An 18,163-nucleotide genomic window follows, 5' to 3' on the forward strand; every position below is an offset into this window, starting at 1 on the left:
AGGACGTCGGGAAATGACTTAAAAACCGTCCACTAGGGAAGTCGGGAAATGACTTCAAAACCGGCCACTTGGGGCAACAGTGAGTGCTATTACCATCAAGTAGGCTTAACTCCGGATCCGAAGGTTGAGTGTTCAATCCCAGTGGTAGACACTTGTTTTTATTTTATTTTAACCCTATTCCAAACCTTAAACCTTAAAGGGATACTTGGGGATTTTGGCACTGAAGATGTTTGTCAATATTTCTCCAAGTTAAGGGTTAAGGTTTTGGATATGGTTAAAACATAAACCTCAGGCATTAATTCCAAATGGTTGAGATATTTCATGATTTTTGCAATGAAGCCCTTTATCTACTTCCCCAGAGTCAGATAAACTTGTGGACACCATTTTTATGTCTCTGCATACAGTATAAAGGAAGTTATAGTTCATTTTGGGGTTTCTTTTTTGACATTCAAGCAAATTTTGGAACAATTTAATGGGTTTTTTACAGGGTTTTTTCATTAGGATAAATCAAGGGAAGCTTTTTTAGTTTGATTATACATACTGTAGGGAAGGATTTAAGTAATAATAAGGACATTGAAAGTCTGTCGCATTTCATTATTTTCCGATCAAGGATGGATTGATTCTTATTGTCAGAGTGACGCAGCCTGCTGTTTACAACCTCCATATGTTTGCAGTCAGTAGCCTATTATTGGTTCCTGTCACTGGATTTTGTCTCTCTTCTTTTCATGAGCTTGTTTAGAAAGTTTACTCTTTCGGCCAACAGGAACAGATATCACAGGTTGTCGAAGGAATCCATAACCAAAAGGTCCACCACACTTAAGAGCTCAAAGCTAACGTAACACAGTAGCCAGCGCATGAACAGCTGGAAGTGACAGCTGTCTAACACCTTATCTGGGCTTATAAACCAGAGGATAGCCAAAATGATTAAGATAATGCTTCTTAGGTTTGGAAAAAAAGTGTGGGAAAATACAGTACCAGTCAAAAGTTTGGACACCAACTCATTCAAGGGTTTTTCTTTATTTGTACTATTTTCTACATTGTAGAATAATAGTGAAGACATCAAACTATGAAATAACACATATGTACCCCAAAAAGTGTTAAACAAAGCAAAATATATTTTAGGTTCTTCAAAGTAGCCACCCTTTGCTTTGATGACAGCTTTGCACACTCTTGGCATTCTCTCAACCAGCTTCACATGGAATGCTTTTCCAGCTGTCTTGAAGGAGCTCCCATATATGCTGAGCTGCTTTTCCTTCACTCTGTGGTCCAACTCATCCTAAACCATCTCAATTGAGAAAGTCAGTTGTACAACTGAATGCATTCAACTGAAATGTGTCTTCCGCATTTAACACAACCCCTCTGAATCAGAGAGGTGTGGGGAACAGTGGGTTAACTGCCTTGCTCAGGAGCAGAACAATTTTTACCTAGTCAGCGCATCAGATTCAATCCAGTGACCTTTCGGTTACTGGCCCAACGTTCTAACCACTAGGCTACCCTCCGCCTGGGATGAGGTTGGGTGAATGTGCAGGCCAGGTCATCTGATGCAGCACTCCATCACTCTCCTTCTTGGTCAAATAGCCCTTACACAGCCTGGAGGTGTGGTGGTACATTGTCCTCTTGAAAAACAAATGATAGTCCCACTATGTGCAAACCAGATGGGAGGGCGTATCGCTGCAGAATGCTGTGGTAGCCATGCTGGTTAAGTGTGCCTTGAATTCTAAATAAATCACTGACAGCATCACCAGCAAAGCATCCCCACACCATCACACCTCCTCCTCTCTTCTTCACGGTGGGAACCACACATGCAGAGATCATCCGTTCACCTACTCTGCGTCTCACAAAGACACAACAGTTGGAACCAAAAATCGCCAATTTGGACTGATCAGACCAAAGGACAGATTTCCACCGGTCTGATGTCGATTGCTTGTGTTTCTTGTCCCAAGCAAGTCTATTCTTCTTATTGGTGTCCTTTAGTAGTGGTTTCTTTGCAGCAATTCTTTGCAGCAATTCTTTGCAGCAATTTGACCATCAGGGCCCCTGGATCCGTGCCCTGCGTGCCTGGTCGGTATTCAGCTACGCTTACTACAAGTTTAGATAACTGGCTAGACTAACTTACCAATCTAAAAATTGTTAGCTGACACAGCTAATTTAGTGACTGTCAGTGACTGACAAAACAAGAGAAAAACTGCTGATGCACAACCAAGTTTTTAACTTTTAATTTTCAACAGTAAGTTGAGTCCCCAAATGAATCCCCCCCAAAGAATTCATGATTTTAATGTGGTTTCACAGCCCCCTAGAGGCCGGGGGCCCTTAGTGATCGCTTTTGTCTCTTATGCCTGGAGACGGCCCTGGTTATTGGGGTGCTAACATGGCTGCCATAGAATTGCAGAAACTTCAATGTCCCAACTCTTTAAACACATGGCTCTGGATATGTCGTGTTTTGGTATGAAACAAGCGGGTTAGATATCTCCTTTTGCAACAAAAAAACACTTTCTAAAACACATTTAAAGTAAATGTTTAAAAAGTGTTCATACATATAAAAGAGACCCACGAGTATTGTTTTCAGATGAAAAAATGTGAATGTAAAAAAATTGGCGTTTATTGCATTTTGGAATCAATCAAACCCTTCACTTATAGTTACATTTATTTGAACATAGGCTAAATTTTCATTGCTAATTCATTTATCAACAGCAGTGACAGTGGCCTAAATATTGGAATGAGTTTAGCTATTAATGCTCTTGTTATTGTGATATACTTTTGCCACACTGGCTGAACATGAAAATAAATCTCTCTTTGGTGGGTTTCTCTGGTTGATAGGGGATTCGGGGAATAGTTGAATATCTCACTCTCACTACATAATTGATGAGGTGTTTAGAAGTGTATACTTTATTCATGCCAGATGTACATTTAAAAGCATTTTGTCTATAACCAAATGTTAGATAAAATAGGCGGAAATGTCAGCTCTCTACCTACTGCACATTCTTAGAAAAAGGGTTATTTGGAATTCTATATAGAACATCTTGGTTCTTTGAATGAGATTAAACAACCCTTTATTTAAAAAAGGTTATATACACTACCGTTCAAAAGTTTGGGGTCACTTAGAAATGTCCTTGTTTTTGAAAGAAATGCAATTTTGTTGTCCATTAAAATAACATCAAATTGATAAGAAATACAGTGTAGACATTTTTTATGTTGTAAATGACTATTGTAGATGGAAACGGCTGATTTTTAATGGAATATCTACATAGGCGTACAGAGGCCCATTATGAGCAACTATCACTCCTGTGTTCCGGTGGCATGTTGTGTTAGCTAATCCAAGTTTATAACGTTAAAAAGACGAATTAATCATTAGCAAACCCTTTTGCAATTATGTTAGCATAGCTGATAACTGTTGTACTGATTAAAGAAGCAATAAAACTTGCCTTCTTTAGACTAGTTGAGTGTCTGGAGCATCAGCATTTGTGGGTTCGATTACAGGGTCAAAATAGCCAGAAACAAATAACTTTCTTCTGAAACTCTTGTTCTGTGAAATGAAGGCTATTCCATGCGAGAAATTGCCAAGAAACTGAAGCTCTCATGCAACGCTGTGTACTACTCCCTTCACAGAAAAGCGCAAACTGGCTCTAACCAGAATAGAAAGAGGAGTGGGAGGCCCCGGTGCACAACTGAGCAAGAGGACAAGTACATTAGAGTGTTTAGTTTGCTTCATTAAATAGTACCCGCAAAACACCAGTCTCAATGTCAACAGTGAAGAGGCGACTAAGGGATGCGAGAAAAGAGAAACTGGAAAAAGCAGGAGCTGAGACACAAAACGCTGCTAGCCTTGAACAAACAAGACGAACTGGCACAGACAGACAGAAAAAACAGGTATAAATACCCAGAGGATAAGTGGGGAAGATGGGTGACACCTGGAGGGGGTGGAGACAAGCACAAGGACAGGTGAAACCGATCAGGGCATGACACACCCTTCTGAAATGTGGGGCGGTAGGTAGCCTAGTGGTTAGAGTGTTGGACTAGTAAACGAAAAGTTGCTAGATTGAATCCCCGAGCTGACAAGGTAAAAATCTGTCCTTCTGCTCCTGAACAAGGCAGTTAACCCAGTGTTCCTAGGCCATCATTGAAAATAAGATTTTGTTCTTAACTGACTTGCCTAGTTAAATAAAGGTTAAAAAAAGGGATATTCAATGTCTGCTTTTTAAAAATGTACCCATCTACCAATTAGTGACCTTTGCGAGGGATTGGAAAATCTCCCTGGTCTTTGTGGTTGAATCTGTGTTTGAAATTCACTGCTCGACTGAGGGAGCTTACAGATAATTGTATGTGTGGGGTACAGAGATGAAGTAGTCATAAAAAAATCATGTTAAACACAACATTTTTACTTCTAAACTTATTTAGGCTTGCCCTAACCAAGGAGTTGAATACTTATTGACTGAAGACATTTCAGCTTTTCATGTTTATTAATTTGTAAAAAATTGGAAAAACATCATTCCACTTTGACATTATGGGGTATTGTGTGTAGTCCAGTGACAAAAGAAATCTAAATTTTATAAATTTTATATTCAGGCTGTAACACAACAAAATGTGGAACAAATCAAGTGGTGGGAATACTTTCTGAAGGCACTGTAAGTTGTTCTTCTACATCATAATAATTATGTCTGTATAGCTCATGATTTTGTTCCTTTTTTCTTCTTCTCAGGAATCAGGCAGGCAACAACCCATACTGTACTGTTCCTGAAAGAAGTCAGCAAGATTGTGTGCCATCATTCAACCAAAGAGAAGCCTTTCTAGCCAGCAGTGCATATAGTGACAATAAAAAAATGATGCTTGTATTCTTTTGAGCATTATTTAAATGTTTATTATATTCTTAGCTAAAAATATAACTATTTATTAGTTGTATCCATAATTCATAAATGGCACCATACAGGGATCTACATGTATATGGAACCTGTCACAAGCGTCGTTGTAGGGAGCGGACCAAACTGCAGCAGGTATAGTGAACATCTTCTTTTTATTAGAAGGAAAAAACAAAAATACACTTACACAAAACAAATGACGAAAACAGTCCAGTAAGGTGCTCAGACTATACACGGAAACAAGCACCCACAAACACAAGAGAAAATAAACCCACTTAAATATGGCCTCCAATTAGAAGCAACAACAACCAGCTGCCTCTAATTGGAGGTCGTTCCCAAAACTAACATAGATATAGAAAAACTAGAAAACCCACATAGAAATAGAAAACATAGAACATAAACCAAAACCCCAAAACACACTAAACAACCCCCCCCTGCCACGCCCTCACCACAATACAATAACAAACAACCCCTTTTACTGGTCAGGATGTGACAGTACCCCCCCCCCCCCCCCCCCAAGGTGCAGACCCCGGATGCACCGAAAACACAAAACCCCACAAAAATAACCCCAAACTAAAGGGAGGGAAGGGAGGGTGGCTACCGTCACCAACGGCTCCCGTGCTACACCCCCCCTACCCAATCCTCCAACTACGGATGTGGCTCAGGCTCCGGCTTTAGTCCCCATCCTAACCTGCCCACCCCCATTAAAGGCTCATGGCTGTAGACCTCTGCTAAAGGCTCTGGGCTGTAGACCACTGCTAAAGGCTCTGGGCTAAGGCGCGTCGCTGGAGACCTCGGGCTGAGGCGCGTCGCTGGAGACCTCGGGCTGAGGCGCGTCGCTGGAGACCTCGGGCTGAGGCGCGTCGCTGGAGACCTCGGGCTGAGGCGCGTCGCTGGAGACCTCGGGCTGAGGCGCGTCGCTGGAGACCTCGGGCTGAGGCGCATCGCTGGAGACCTCGGGCTGAGGCGCATCGCTGGAGACCTCGGGCTGAGGCGCGTCTCTGCAGGCTCCGGACTGTGGGCCGTCTCTGCAGGCTCCGGACTGTGGGCCGTCTCTGCAGGCTCCGGACTGTGGGCCGTCTCTGCAGGCTCCGGACTGTGGGCCGTCTCTGCAGGCTCCGGACTGTGGGCCGTCTCTGCAGGCTCCGGACTGTGGGCCATCTCTGCAGGCTCCGGACTGTGGGCCATCTCTGCAGGCTCCGGACTGTAGGACGTCGCCGGAAGCACTGGACGGGGAACTGTCGCCGGAAGCCCTGGACGGGGAACTGTCGCCGGAAGCTCTGGACGGGGAACTGTCGCCGGACGCTCTGGACGGGGAACTGTCGCCGGAAGCTCTGGACGGGGAACTGTCGTCGGAAGCTCTGGACGGGGAACTGTCGTCGGAAGCTCTGGACGGGGACTGCGCACTGAAGGCCTGATACGTGGGGCTGGCTTTGGAGGCGCCAGACTAGTGACACGCACCACAGGGCTAGTGCGAGGAGCAGGAACAGGACGTACTGGACTGGGCAGGCGCACTAAAGGCCTGGTGCGTGGGGCTGGCTTTGGAGACGCCAGAACAGTAACGCGCACCACAGGGCTAGTGCGAGGAGCAGGAACTGGATACACTGGGCCTTGACTACGCACTGGAGGTCTGGAGGGCACAGCCTGCACAACCCGTCCTGGCTGGATTGTTACTGTAGCCCGGCACAGGCGGAGTGCTGGCACAGGGCGAACTGGGCTGTGCTGAGGCATGATGGCTGCCGTGCGTAGAGCAGGCGCAGGGTAGCCTGGGCCTAGGAGACGCACTGGTGGCCAGATGTATTGAACAGGCATACTTCTCCCTGGCTGGATGCCCACTCTAGCACGGCACTTGCGGGGGGCTGGTATCGCTTGTACCGGACTGTGCGTGCGGATGGGCGAGAGCGTGCGCACTTCCACATAGCACGGTGCTCTCACCGCCAAACGCTCCCCATAATAAGCACGAGGAGTTGGTTCAGGCCTATTGCCTGACTTACTCCAACTCCCTGTGTGCCCCCCCAAATTATTTTGGGGCTGCCTCCTCACCTGCTGAAATGGGGGATATAGTGCCTCGTACCTCCGACGCTCAGCCTTTGCTGCCTCCAGCTCCTCCTTCGGGCGCCGGTACTCCCCAACCTGGTGCCATGGTCCTGCCCCATCCAGGATCTCCTCCCAGGTCCATGACTCCCTATACTTTTCCTGCTGCTCCTTCCTCCGCTGCTTGGTCCTTCGTTGGTGGGTGGTTCTGTCACAAGCGTCGTTGTAGGGAGCGGACCAAACTGCAGCAGGTATAGTGAACATCTTCTTTTTATTAGAAGGGAAAACAAAAAATACACTTACAAAACAAATGACGAAAACAGTCCAGTAAGGTGCTCAGACTATACACGGAAACAACCACCCACAAACACAAGAGAAAATAAACCCACTTAAATATGGCCTCCAATTAGAAGCAACAACAACCAGCTGCCTCTAATTGGAGGTCATTCCCAAAACTAACATAGATATAGAAAAACTAGAAAACCCACATAGAAATAGAAAACATAGAACATAAACCAAAACTCCAAAACACACTAAACAAACACCCCCTGCCACGCCCTGACCACACTACAATAACAAACAACCCCTTTTACTGGTCAGGACGTGACAGAACCCATTTTGGTTCAGTGAAGAACACTAACCAAAGAACTCTATAAATGGGTTCTATAATATAACTTTTAGGGGTTCCATATATGAAGCAAGAGATATAACCTTTTTGGTTCTACATGGAACATTATTTTCTAACAGTGTAGGTTTCTGGATGTAAAGGGTCCTTTCTCAAGTGCTTGGTTGTCAGAATCCACTGGGTTTCAAAGATCTGTGTTTTTCTGTGGATTATTTCCCATAACACATTCTGATCCCGCTGTTTCCATCAATCTGCCTACTATTGACAAACCTGCTGACATTCACAGTAGCCTACATATAAATAGATTAAAGATTCACTAGATTGATTTCACATTTCTCCAGCAGGGTTACACACAGGGATTATTTAAAGCACAGGGCAAGAGCAAAACAAAAATATTTTGAGGAAATATTGAGAAGCCAAAATGTTTTCTCCTCCACAAAGTCATGTTAAGTCACTTTTGTCCGACTGTGGTTGAACAGAATCAGATCTTTCTGGACAATGACATGTCAATTTGTTTTCAAAGGGTATTTTTTCTGAATAGAAACTCAGAATTAATTTTGACTTTTGGATTGCTTAGTAGCCATACCAGCTCTCAACCAACTCTGTTGATATCCCTATGCATGCATATCACCAAACAACTTCCAAATAAAAAAGGATGTGTCGTATTATCTTTGCATTTTTTTCTGAGTATTACCAAGAGTCATACATATCATCCATGTCAGTGAATGTTTCCTGTGTTCTTCTAGTCTTTCCCTTAACAGAGACTCACTTCACTACAGCAATGTTGTATTTTGTGTGTGGGCCCACCTCTTGCATACTATTTCAGAGGAGAAATCATCCAAAGCTGATCCCTCCATGTCTTCATGTACAAGTTGAAACACTGCTGACGCCGCAGGTTTGTTTGCCACTGTTACAGGGCTAAGCAGCAGAGTGGAAAACTTGATTTTCTGCTGGGGTAACAATTCCCAGTGCTTTATACCATAAAACTAATTAAAGATGTGAGCTACAAAAATGTATCATCCCTGTTGTGAAGCTTCAAAAACTTCATCACAGCTTCCTATTCCCCTGTCTTTCATTCGATCTTATTTATTTATTGGCAGGCTATGGAGGCTGGGCAGAGAGAGAGGCAGGCAGGGCTCACCGTGTCTGTATAGATTAACCAGGGATGAGAGAACTCCACTCATCTCACCTGGTGGAGTTTCCTTGATTGATTCTCCAAACTGTAACATGGCAGAAGTCAAAATATTTTGGAATGCAAATTATTTGTAAAAGTACAGTTTAAAATGCATGTAAGATAAATGGTGCATTTCAAAAGGTTGGGAGGTCAGGGATGTATTGGCAAATAATGAACTCCCCATTCGCCACTGCCATCTGACCAGGAAACTGAGAGTTATTTTGCTTAACGATTGCTATGGTAATTATGCTAAACCCTGCTCATCTGCTTTGAGCCTCTTTATTAGATGAGGGATTTCATTTGCACCAAATAAAAATAATCACATCCACAACATGAACATTCCTGGTGGCTGTTTCTCTGACTGTACTCTTGCAGCTCCCAGGCAGATCATATCAAATCAAATTGTATTTGTCACATGTGCCGAATACAACAGGTGTAAACTTTACCTTCAAATGCTTACTTACGAGCCCTTCCCAACGATGCAGAGTTAAAATCAAATAAAAATAGTAACACAAGAGGAATAAAATACACAATGAATGACGCGATACACTGAGTGTACAAAACATTAGGAACACTCGCTCTTTCCATGACAAAGACTGACCAGGTGAATCCAGGTGAAAGCTATGATCCCTTATTGCTGTTGGGTTTTTCACGCTCAACAGTTTCCCGTGTGTATCAAGAATGGTCCACCACCCAAAAGTCATCCAGCCAAAATGACACAACTGTGGGACGCATGGGCCAGCATCCCTGTGGAACTCTTTCGATACCTTTTAGAGTCCATGACCAGACGAATTGAGGCTGTTCTGAGGGCGAAAGGGGCATCTTGATACACACTGGAAACTGTTGAGCGTGAAACACCCAGCAGCATTGCAGTTCTTGACACATTCGAACCGGTGTGCCTGGCACCTGCTCACCATACCCCATTCAAAGGCACTTAAATCTTTTGCCCTGCCCATTTATCCATTTATTCTTATTTAACCTTTATTTAACTAGGAAAGTCAGTTAAGAACAAATTCTTATTAACAATGATGGCCTACCTTACAATGACGGCCTACCATTCACCCTCTGAATGGCATACATACACAAAACATGTCTCAATTGTCTCAAAGCTTAAAAATCAGTCTTGAACCTGTCTCCTCCCTTTAATCTACACTGATTGAAGTGGATTTAACAAACAATAAGGGATCGTAGCTGGTCAGTCTATGTCATGGAAAGAGCAGGTGTTCTTAATGTTTTGTATACTCAGTGTATATCGTATGTATCTGTGTTTTTAGTGTTTCTGAGCATTGATTGAATCGAATATGCCATTTTTGAAAATACACATCCCAGTTATTTGTGTAAAATCTGTCATTTCTCCTGTTTAAATATTACTGCATACCATACGCTGTATTGGCAACATCTGTGTTTGCATTATCAGCTGTAAGGTGTAAGCATACTCTTTGTTTGCCCAGTTTGCCCTCACACAAAAAACTAGAAATCTTAGCCAGCATCTATCTGTTCTAATCGTCATAGTTATCCCACGATAAAGGCATCCCTGCTTGATCAGCAGTGTCAACTTTGGTGCAAGAACCTGTGCGTTCTCTAAACACAGAATGTCTGACACATGCCGAGTCCAGGCAACAATTCAATCAGTGTGCGATCACGGGGGACACAGGCTTATTGACAAAGAGACAATACGTGGGCAGTTAGCTGGCACTCTGACAGAAACATGGACACCACAGACCAGAAGGTCACATTTAGTTGATATGATGCCCAAGCCACTTTACACATTTTGCCAATAGGCTGAGAGAAAGTGTTGCTGTTTAGAAGTTCAGGGATTCTTGAAAGATGGGACAATCTCAACTTTTTTTGCTCGTGGGCACACACGGATGGCTGGCTGTGATTACAGAAAACTCCTACATTTTAAATAGTAATAGGCTACATTTTGTATATATTACATGTTTCATTCACAGGAATAACTGTGGTATTATTTTGGATCTTGCCGTGCACTCCAAAATACTTCCAATGACTCGTAAGTCATGTAATAATCATTGAAAAGTCTCGGCAAAAGTAGTTTTTAAGCATTGGGAGTGTTTGGGATTGCAAATTCAGAACCTCGCATAATACTGAAATAAAGACCTGCAACTTTGATCTTACTCTTTGCATTCTGTTGCATCAGGGTGTACTTCCAATACAATCTAGTGTCAGAGGAATACTTGATTTGTTTGTATAATTCAGACCTTTATCAGACACCAGTGGCTACCTGGGGCTACCCTTGACAAGGTCAAATGAAATGAAATCAAATGTATTTATAAAGCCCTTTTTACATCAGCAGATGTCACCACGTGCTATACAGAAACCCAGGCATTACATCACTTTGACAGACAACTGAATTACAGATAAAAAGGAGGCTGTTTTACCAAAGAATTATATCTGTCACAAAAGAGGAGATGCAGTGTCACTCAATAACCCCAGTGATGTTTTTAGAGGTAAGTATAAGGTGGACAGAGAGATAGAGAGGCGGCTCCCCCATGCGCTTGGTGTCCTTCTCGCTTTAACATGAGCTGACACCTTGTGTCTGGAACACACACTATCAAACAAGATGTGTGAGGATCGGCTGTGCTCCCCTATGCATACTAAAATCCTATAGGTCCCACTCTGAAGCCCAGGAGACAGACACTTTTTATTTTAAATAGACAGGCTCTTGGTTTGTATGCCTCCTCTTTCATTAAGCAAATACTTTACTAGCGTACAATTGCTTTTTCTACAGAGCACAGTGGGTGTAATCATATTGGCTTTGCAGCTCAAAGCACTCAGCATGTGTCAAAGAGAGTAGAAAAGACTGTAGCTTAACACAATCCAGGAGAAAGGGAACTCTCTTTAACTCTTTCAATCGGTTTGTTTTCATCAATATCAGAACAGTTACACATGTAATGTCACACATGCTTTATCAACTAACCCTGCAATACATATCCCACTTCTTTATCTGAAAAAGCAAAACAATCTTGACATTCAGTAACATTGTGAGAGATTCATGAGGAGTTAGACATGATGTGGCCTAGATAGTAAATTTGTCTGTGGGCACGACAACTTCAAAAAATAGTCAACAACATTCCAAGTTGACATCACAGTGAGTGTTGATAGGCTTGTAATACAAGGATACAAGTGATTGTGTTGTTTGAGAGGTTTTTGTTTAGAAACAGACGGAGACCTTGGGGACTGGCAGGAGACCCAGGAACCAATGGTGTATGAACCATTCCCATTTGGCAAAGGGCGATTTCCTCCCTTAAGGATCTGCCCCTTTTTTTAAATTTTCGCCTAAAATGACTTACCCAAATCTAACTGCCTCTAGCTCAGGAGCTGAAGCAAGGATATGTATATTCTTGATACAATTTGAAAGGAAACACTTTGAAGTTTGTGGAAATGTGAAATTAATGTAGGAGAATATAACACATTTGATCTGGTAAAAGACAATACAAAGAAAAACCATGCGGTTTTTGTATTTTTTTTGTACCATCTTTGAAATGCAAGAGAAAGGCCATAATGTAGTATTCCAGCCCAGGCGCAATTTAGATTTTGGCCACTAGATGACAGCAGTGTATGTGCAAAGTTTTAGACTGATCCAATGAACCATTGCATTTCTGTTCAAGATTTTGTGTCAAGGCCCAAATGTGCTTCATTGGTTTATTAATACATTTTCAAGTTCATAACTGTGCACTCTCCTCAAACAATAGCATGGCATTCTTTCACTGTCATAGCTACTGTAAATTGGGCAGTGCAGTTAGATTAAGAAGAATTTAAGCTTTCTGCCAAAACAGATTTTTTGTTTCTGCCAAAACAGAATTTTCTTGTTACTTACAACCTCATGATAATCGCATTAGCCTACGTTAGCTCAACCGTCCCGCGGGGGACCCACCGATCCTGTAGAAGTGATCCCGGCATTATAAATATTGTTGTTTGAAAACAGATATGTTGGGGAACACCTGTTGTGCCGTTTTATTCAAATCCTCATTCCTCAATTCCCTTTATTTGATATGACGCAGCTTTCAGTTGTCTCACTACCTTTGTACTTTTATGACAGCCTTTGTGATAATGCTATCACTGTAGATCATAAAAAAATATGATTTTGTTTTGTAGGCTAATACAATTTTCATTACAGTAAATTCAAAGCCTCTTGAGGGGCATCTCATGAATCACCAGTGGTCAACAAACCTCCGTTTGGGAACCTGTGGCCAGATGTTACCTAACAAGCTAGAAATATAATGATCTGTGCAACTACTAAGCAATATAGGAACCTGACAACCTTGAGAAAAGTAATAGACTAACTTATTAGTGTAATGAGTCAGAAATGTATTGTACTGTAGCCTATACACAGACTAACTCCAAACTAACATTTTACCCTGGTGGCACTGGAGCCACTAACTTCTTCAGTTGGTGTCACCAGTCCATGATTTTAATTATCCTATAATTGTAATTCACAGTGCTTTATTGTATTTTTTTATAGACTACTGATATGTTATTCAAGAAATATGTTGTTTCATCGAACATGTTTAAGTAGGAATCCAAGTTATTTTGAGGTGCAACCTAACCCAGTGATTATCAATAATTTTGGGTTGACAATTAGGCTATTGTATTGTTTGGGCAAAGATGTATCACGCTCTCTCATTCCAAAAGATACAAATCATATAAGAGAGAGCGTGATACATCTTTGCCCAAACAATACAATAGCCTAATTGTCAACCCAAAATGATTGATAATCACTGGGTTAGGTTGCACCTCAAGATTTTATATGATTTGTATCTTTTGGAATGAGAGAGCGTGATACATCTTTTGCGCAGCAGTCTTCCCATTTCCTATACAGTCTTTCCTAATGCCAAACAATATATTTTACTGTTAAAATAGGAATTTTCAACAAAACAAAAATCAATAGAGATGAATTTGCCTACAACTTTATGTGCACTAATGTCATAGGCTAATTTATTTGGTGCTAATTCATCACCTGACAAAGTGGAAACTCAAAACTCATTGGCTAGATCGCTAATTCTAAACAAAATAACCACTGGTAGTAGCCATGTACTAATCTAACAGTAAATTTTATGTCCTAAAAAACTTTGCAGTCGTAGCCTACTACCCAATGAGGCCCATGCACTCGCAATGGACAATACACATTTTGCTCGATACGTATCTCAAAGCCATATCAAATATCTTGGTTGTAAAATAGTTGCTTTAGAACAAAATATTTAGAGTGGAGAAATAAAAAGTATACCTACAGAAAGCTGAGAACCTACTATTTTCAACTATAACAACAAGTATTACACAGGATAGCTGTGTTTTTCCCGCAATTGGTTTTTGAAATATTATACAATCAGGAAAAAAAAATTCTCCCGGAGGGCAGTGAGAGAGGCTTTGAGAGTGTCTTGCTCTTCACAGCCCCAGGCACCAGTGTAACAGGCACACCGTCTGGGCAAACACTTTCATTACAGGAATCATGAGGACAATACACTTCACTGTTTGACCAAATCATGTTTTAGCCTCCTAAAAAATAGGACGTTTTGAGTGAGGTGACCTTGTATGATGCGATCAATAAAAAAATGTAACTTACACAGCCAAGTCAAGGGTCGTAAAATGCGACTAAATGGTCGCAGTCTGGAGCCCTGCCTATACATCAAAATCACATGCTGATATTCACACTTATGCTCCCTTTCTCCTTATCTACTGAGAATTCTGCACTTTTTTATTTTACTTTGTTGACATTGCCTCTATTATCTACTGTAATGGTTAACTTCCCAATTGTGAAATATTCAGCAATGGCCTTAACGAACTGCTGCAGTGGCATTATTTGCAGTGCCATTAGGTTTGATATTGCAACCTTCGCCGTTGAAACTCTCAGTGCTGTTTCCATGGCGACCACCTCTGCCTCTCAGGCTATTGTGTATAGCTCTCTCCCTGTCTGGCCTGTGAGAATTGTCTCTTCACACTCCCCTGTCTCTCTCTCTCTCTTTTTCTATCTTTCTCTCTCTCACTCTCTCTCACTCTCTCTCTCTTTCTTTCCCCTCTCTCTTATCTCTATCTCCTTCTCGCTCTCAAGGTCATTTAATCAATTACATTTTCCATGAATTAATGCTATACTGTACATAGTGTTTGCGAGTTTACCACACATATTCCCTTTTAACAACACAGGAACAATTGATTGGAGTGTTCTATTATGTTTCTATTTTACTCCAATTTTATACATATAGTTACTTAAAGAGGCAATCCGCAGTTGAAGCAATAACAAAGTGTTTTCCCTGCCCCTGTTTTGCCAAAAAGGCTGGAGAAATGTAACCACTCTCAAATTCATATACAAAGCTATGGATGCAAGGACTGACCATCCATGATGTCAAACTATAGTTTTAACCATGTTTTGAGGCTACATAGTGTTTCTTTACATTTATGTGTTTACAAGCATTGGAATAAAAAAGGCTTATTTTTAGGCTTTTGATGTCGTATGACAGTTGAACTAATCTCATGAGGCATTAATAATTGATATTCTTCAGGAATCTTCAAAGTCAAAGTATCATTAATTTATAAGTTGAAAAATTGATGTAGCAACTGCAGATTGCCCCTTTAAGCTAATATGACCAATATTATACGGTCCGTGGTCAATATGTGTGCTGTAAACAGATTTAAGTACCAATGAGCTGTATATTGTAAACTTTCTTCTCAAATGTTCACGTCACAGGGGGCTCAGCCTGTAGAGCAGCGGTGTGGGAGTTTCTTGTCTTGTGGAGGCACAGGATCGAATTCTTTACTGAAATAAAAAAAGAGACATACTGTATGTGATCGTGTCTCAATGTAATCAAGTAATGAAATGATCGTTATTTTCAAATACAAACTCTTTTTAGGCTTAATTGTGATCATTTGCAGTGTACAAATGATAATAATTATGTTCCGGCCCGCGACCATCCACTCTGACAAAAATTGGCCAGCGGTTGAATCTAGTTGCCTACCCTTGTTGTAAAGAGTTCAGTCAATGTGTGTAGAAGCTATGTCATGCGTTGATCCATACTTCTTTATGAATATGTTTTTTTATGTTTTCTTTTATTTATCTTGACTTTTTTAAGGGTCCAGGGGATATCACTACTTCATCCCCTACAGGTCTCATCCCCGAAATGGATAGGTACTCAAAAGTCTGCACATATGATGTAGGGATGTACACTTCATTGATATCTTTGTCTTTTCCTCACACTGCTCTCAATGGTAGGACCATGCTTGGTGAGCGATTTTACCAGTTAGGGACTTTTAGAAGTGCTGACAACACTATGCTAAGTCTTCATCTTCTAATCCATGTGACCATCATCTGACCATCATCGCTAGTGATTACAGACTTCAGTCAGCTTATAATTACTGCTCAATGACCAGAGGATCGCATGACCACTTGGTTAGAGAAGCTCTGGGGATATTAAGGTTTTGCTGCTTCAATTGCTGGCCAATGTCTCTAACCAATCTTTTCTAAAGGCAGAGTGACCATGTGACAGCTCATAGTAATAGTTCTAACCTTCTCTCCGGCTTAGACAAATGTATAGGATTTTCATTACTTACATTTTTATTTTGAGATGGCGTAGGCGTGGTTCCTGTCTGCTTGCCTTTGAGTTGTTTGTCAGATTTCTCAGCATGACAATCCCATTAATCAGGTCTGATTATAGGGAGATTATTTCACCTGAATAATTGCAGTTTTGCTCTAGTAACTCTCTGAAATATCTCACTATTAAATGCATGAATTTAATGACCGTAATGTCATCGGGAATATAAGATGTGTGAAGTCATTATTTCCATAACCTTAAGTGGGCCTGTAAGCAGGTACCTTCCCACCTCCCTTAACATTTCAGTGTTCTTTGTGACTTAGTGACTTGGCTAAGGAGAGCAGAGGCCAATTACAAAAAATTCCCCGTTAGCTTACTTCATAATTTATACTTTTAACACTGCTTAAAAGGCTTTTGAGGTCTCTCAGAGGGACAAACCCTGGACTAAATGCTAAATTACAGGCTAAATGTTGTCACGTGAAACCTACAGTTTAATTGATGCAATAAATATATTTTTTATTTAACCTTTATTTAACTTGGCAAGTCAGTTAAGAACAAATTCTTATTTACAATGATGGCCTACCCCGGCCAAACTCTAATCCGGACAACGCGGAGCCAACTGTGCGCCGGACTCCCAATCACAGCCGGTTGTGATACAGCCTGGAATTGAACCAGGGTCTGTAGTGACGCCTCTAGCACTGAGACCGCTGCGCCACTCGGGAGCCCAATAAACAAATGTAAATGTCCTACTGTTGGTTCAGTAAACATAGATGAGTGCATACCTTTACTAATGCAAAGACAATGATAACTGAAACAAACTACTTATCGTTTGTTGAACAAAAGTGGACTTGTTGAACATGGTTGATTTCTTCATCAGTGTGACTTGAGGGTGATATTAGACAGTTACCAGTAGGGACAGGACTAAAAAACTATAATTGAAAGATACTTAATGCAGAAATTGCTCCTCCATTTCCTGGTTGCTCAAATTCTAATAGTTAGCCTAATTTCAGTTTATGTGACAAAACAAGCATGAATAGTGTGTAGAATTATTGTATGATCTAAACCGCTGTGAAATATATTTTCCATAATCAAAACTATTGTATTTTCAGCAGTTTGAAGCTGGTGTACAAAACAAAAAGTAAAAGACGCCAAAACTAAACTTAAGAATGGAAAGAATAGAAATAGTGCACATAGACCAGATCTACTACTTCTTAGACTTGCTTTCAATGAGAATGACAGATCTATAACTTTCATTTCTATGTGAATTTGATCAGGTCACCCAAAAAGTTACATATTGCAGTTTTAAGTCTTTGGCACTACTTTAGCACACTTTACATGTTCTTGGTTGTCTTACAGCTGCAACAAAGATGTATTTTTATTTTTATGAAACAGTACACTACTATTAGACATCATAACGCAATGCAAGTTGATAGCGAAGGAGATATATCCCAATGCCTAGTTGGTGTCCTCACAGTGTTTATGGATTCAGTATAGGAGAGCAGCTCTAACTGTACCTGGACACAGCAAAGGCGATGTGCAAGCCTGCAGAAATACTGTTCCAACCTGTCACTGTGATTGCCTAATTGGCTTGCCTCTCAAATCAGATGAAGCTGCAGGAGAATTCATTATTGCGCCAGCATGGCACCTCTACAAAGATAATTACTTTGCTAAAAAGTAGGCAAATCAGCATAATCTGAAATATTTTCACTGTGTTAAGTCAATAATTGTTTGCTAGCAAAATTGAATCATCAAGGGGTGAGGTAGTGGGCCGAAGCAGAAAAACGTGAAGTTGATCAAGCCCTGTCGAGGGAAGAGCTGACATTTTCTATATGACAGTAAAATATTGTTATGATGACTATAACATTTGTTGGCACCTTCAATTCTTGCACATTTTTTCATAAAAATAAAATGTTAACACTGTCTGCTCAGGCATATT

The sequence above is a fragment of the Salmo salar genome, chromosome 13 (genome assembly GCF_965601325.2).
Source record: "Salmo salar chromosome 13, fSalSal1, whole genome shotgun sequence".
Classification (NCBI taxonomy): Eukaryota; Metazoa; Chordata; class Actinopteri; order Salmoniformes; family Salmonidae; genus Salmo; species Salmo salar.